General features: G+C 39.5%; 1 pseudogene across 1 annotated transcript; it reads right to left on the bottom strand.

The window, feature by feature from the left end:
* Window positions 1-278: 278 nt before the first annotated feature.
* On the bottom strand, window positions 279-3273 carry LOC149229024 (putative glucan endo-1,3-beta-glucosidase A6; annotated as a pseudogene). The gene is made up of 3 exons (XR_016247270.1): window positions 2817-3273; window positions 1308-2668; window positions 279-653 (listed from the first exon to the last, which is right to left on the bottom strand). The product of XR_016247270.1 is annotated as a putative glucan endo-1,3-beta-glucosidase A6 (transcript).
* Window positions 3274-4564: the final 1291 nt, after the last annotated feature.

The raw sequence follows: 4564 nt of genomic DNA, 5'->3' as shown, positions 1-4564 counted from the left end.
CACCTAAATTTTGTTAATGTAATGACCATTTGTACTTTTATATAATTAAAAACACACATTTCGTAAACCAACAGTGTGGAGCAGTTGTTGGATTCTCCGAATTTTGCTTCTGATACTACAATAACTAGGACAAACAGATTCCATATCCTAATGAAACAAAATTGCGTAGGATTTCATATTCGATTTATTGAATCCCATTAATGTACAAACATAGGAGAAAATTGAAGTGGAAATATAAAAAACGAAAATAAAGGAAATTAGACTACAGCATAGCAATGTTAAATAAGAATTAAATATGAAATTATATAAACGCAACAGCTACATTCAAGCATATAGTGATATCTCAGGAGATCAGAAAGAGAGGCCTTATTCTGATCTCCGGATAAGGCCGTATCCAGAGCCTCAGTCACTATTTTCACTTTATAATTACACAGATATGTAGAGAATAAATTGGAGTTGTTACATGGTTCCAGAAACAGACCAGTAGGGTGAAATTAAATTCAAAAGGACGACAAATCCAATGATATTCTCAAAAGAATCGAAAATCAGATTATGCGATGAACGCCCAGCCCTGCATATCTGGTCGCCTTGAAAACGTTTGTAGCAGAGAACAGTCGTGGTCTATTGAAGCGGGAAGGAACATCCTTGGAAGCCTGACAAAAAAAATGGCAATTAAGGACAATGGACATTAAAGTTAAGAATGGAAATTAAGGAGACAGTTAGGTAATGGATGAAATTATTACTGAGGTTTTATTCAATAAACCTCTAACATATCAGCCTTATATATCTCTTCCAATATATTATGTAATTTTTCCCTAATAAATATCCTCACTATAAACCCAGATGATATGGTATTGCTACCCAATAAAACTTTGTGAACATTATGATGATATGGTATTGCTACCCAATAAAACTTTGTGAACATTATAATGGTGATATGGTATTGCTACCAATAAAACCTTGTGAACATTATAATGGTAATATTGTATTTATATTTGACCAAGTTTTACACCATTTATATAAATTTAGTAATAGCATTACACAAGTTTTATATAATTTCAGTGATAGCTATTCAATAACATTTCACATAATTTTAAGGATAGTATTTATATCATTAAGTTAATTTTAGTAATAGCATTCAGGAAACTTTACAAAATTCATTTTAGTGATAACTATTCAATAAAATATCACACCATTTTAGTGCTAGCTATTCAATAAAATTTCACACAATTTTAATGGGAGCATCTACATAATTAATCTTTCTTAAAAGGAATAAAGAAATAATGAATGATGAAGTTAGGACTCACTGGGATCGGATGTAGTTAGAGCGGCCACTCCGTTGAAATAGCAGGTGCCACCGTTGGATTTGGTACTCTGCCAATAGCTATTGAAGGCGTAAGACGCGTGCGCCTCCACAGTGTTCGGCTGGTAGCATGCATTGCCGGCTTGGATAGCGGAACAATCAGCGCCTGCACCGCATGCGTAGTCCAGCGCTTCCTGCACCGCGGTCATATTGTTTACCCCTGATTTCGCCACACACCACTGCTGCAGCGTCGACGGAGTGGGGGCAGCGGTGGGAATGGGGGCAGCAGCAGAAGCAGGGGCGCCAGCAGGAGCGGAGAATGTATTGTTATTTGTCCCGCTTCGGATTATAGGAGTGTAGGCGGAGCCCTGGTTGCCACCGGAGAGATCGATGTTGTAAACGGGCGCCCCACTGGGGTAGAAAACGCCCCAGTTGCGCTCTGTTACGTCGCCGGATTTCTGGTCTTCGTTGAAAAGAGCGAAGACGAAAACAGGAATGAAGGCCCCGGGGCGCCGCGGCGTTCCCACAGGAGGCGAGGCTGAGAATCTGGAGACAAGCCTGCGGTTATACTTGGCAGCGTTGGCGACGTTGGCACCAGGCTGGTCGGCGGCTCCTTTGGTCGGCCAGCCTGTTTCGCTGACCGCTAATTTAACCTGCGGGAAGCCGAGGTCCGCCATTGCGGCCACCACGGCGTCCAGCTGCGCGTCCAGCATGTTGGAATACTGCAATTGGCCGTCTAGTATTTCTGTACTGCTGACGCCGAACAGCACGTAGTTGAGAGAAATGTTGACGGGATTCGAACTCCAGGCAAAGTACGGGTACGCGTCCACGAAAAAATAAGAATCTGTCCGGTTCAGGAAGCTGAGCATCGGCTGCATGATAGATCCGGCGATGTCGGATTTGAACGAGCCGTTGGAAGGTGGGTAAGACGAGGCCAGCGCGTCCATGGCCACAGAAGTGGTTACCTTGATGGAGTCGTCGAGATTGTGTTTCACGAGCGAGGCTTGCAGGTTCTCCATGGCCGGAACCAGCTGTGACCAGGTGCTCTGGATCTGGGTGTTGGAAAGGACCTCGTTTCCCACCATGATCATAAAAATCTGAGTCGCGGGATAGTACGGCAAAACGTTCTTCTGCACCCACTGATCGGCGTTGGAGGAGCCGGAGGCTATGTTTGGAATGTCCTCGTTCGCCACTGTGATCACCAGAGGGAGGCTCGTGTTCGCGAGAGGACTTGAGAATCTGCGTCGTATATCTTCACGTAACCCACGTTTATGCTTTTCATTAACTGGACTGCAATGGCAGGAGATGGCAAATTGTTTGCTACCTGTCCATAATTGATGCCCAGTGCATGTTTGTTTGCAAAATCTGAAACAAAGAAAACAAGACGTAGAAATTATCTTCTCCCAATTGACGACTCTCGAAATTTAAACCACATAAGCATCACCAAAAATAACCCAAAAAATAGACAACCCTCTCGAAAACGCAAATATAAATTTATTCAAACATACAGTACCTGCAGAGACAATATCCAGCGCGCCAAACACAAAACAGAAAGAAACTGATATGAACATTGAACAAACCATCGAGCGATTCAGAGACCCCATTTTCCGCGTTATCCGACGAGACGGAACAAGTCTTTCGATGCCCCTCCACAGTACCCAGTGTCTCTCAATATACCTCATCCATAATGAAGGATTACGTGCAAAAGCAGAACAATTCCCCACTGCCTCTGCATTAATTAATGAAGAACTGGCGGGACACGGAATGCGGGGAAGGTGAGCAGCGTAAGCTAAGACAGTGGAATTATTGACGAGAGGGAAGAAGAGTTTTTCTCACTAAATTATCCAACCAACTAAACCGATCGTGTCTCGAAGCTCTTATATTTGCGGCCCCGCCCTCTGGTAGCCGATAAAAGTTTGTTGGGCTCGGAATTATGCGTCAGACACATGGCCCGTTCTGCCTCCACCCACCGGCATTGTAGGTGCCGTGTTCTCCCAATTAAATAACGAGCCCCCGACGGTTCACCTGTGAATCCTACGTGCTTACTAAAGCAATTTGGTATTTGGAATCCACATTGGAACTTCCAATTGAATACACCTTCCAAATCTGAATGCAGATACAGTTCCAATGAAAAATGTACAGCCCACAATTCATATTTTTCTGGCCGATATTGCTGATTTCCTCGTCATTTGGATCATACTGCTGTAGCCCTTGTTCATATCTAGGGATTGGATTTTCAGGACAGGGATCGATTTTTCACGCATGCCCGTCATGATCTCATGATTGGGATTTGGGAGCACGCCAACCCTCAAAGTGGTAACTATGTAGTTTTAAATATGGGTTAGGTGACCACCTTTATACATAAATTTTGAAAAAATGACACTCCATGATTGAAATCTATGGTCAGCAAACTATTATAATACATAATGTGTATTCAATATGATGTGTGATTTTCTAAGAACACTCTTCATTGGTTTTTGTGATTTAAAGTTATACTTCTCCATTTTTTTTCAATGAACTTTTCTATTTTTCTTCCTATCATTTTCATTACCAACATGGTCACATTCTAATGGTGGAGTAGTTTGGAGAATTTTTCAATGAACTTTTCTATTTTTCTTCCTATCATTTTCATTACCAACATGGTCACATTCTAATGGTGGAATGGTTTGGAGAATTTTACAAAGTGGTTTGTATTCATTTACTACTTTTCGAAACATAGTAATTTAATGGTCACATTCTAATGGTGGAGTGGTTTGGATAATTGTACAAAGTGATATGTATTCATTTACTACTTTTTGAAACATAGTAATTTAATGGACATTGTACAAGGTGTTATATATACATTTACTGAAAGATAGTAATTTAGTAGATAAAACATGTTGACATTATGATGTTATAATTATAATTTATATTTGTTTCATTTTGTTTTTTTGTTATTTTAGTTTGTTTATTCTAGAAAAGTAATAAATATTGCATCTAGAATAATAATTTGGTACTTTATAACTTAATGTAGAAAAGATAAGGAAATTTAATCAATCTCAATACATTAAAAAAAATTAATCAGTCCCAATACTTCATAAATCTAGATTTAGATTTAAAATTAATGTAAACTCATAAAAATTAAGGAAAAAAAATATTGCATTATAGAATTTTGGATAATAAATTATAATAATATTAAAATAATTAAAAATATATTTTTTTATAAGGTAAAATCCCATTGGAATTTAGGCTATATGCTTTTGGAAGATTTGTTTTTTCATC

The sequence above is a fragment of the Pinus tabuliformis genome, chromosome J (assembly GCF_031772625.1).
Source record: "Pinus tabuliformis cultivar Carrire ecotype Pingquan chromosome J, CPIR1, whole genome shotgun sequence".
NCBI lineage: Eukaryota > Viridiplantae > Streptophyta > Pinopsida > Pinales > Pinaceae > Pinus > Pinus tabuliformis.
The sequence above is the reverse complement of the archived record's forward strand: the minus strand, read 5'-3'. Positions and strand labels throughout refer to the sequence as shown.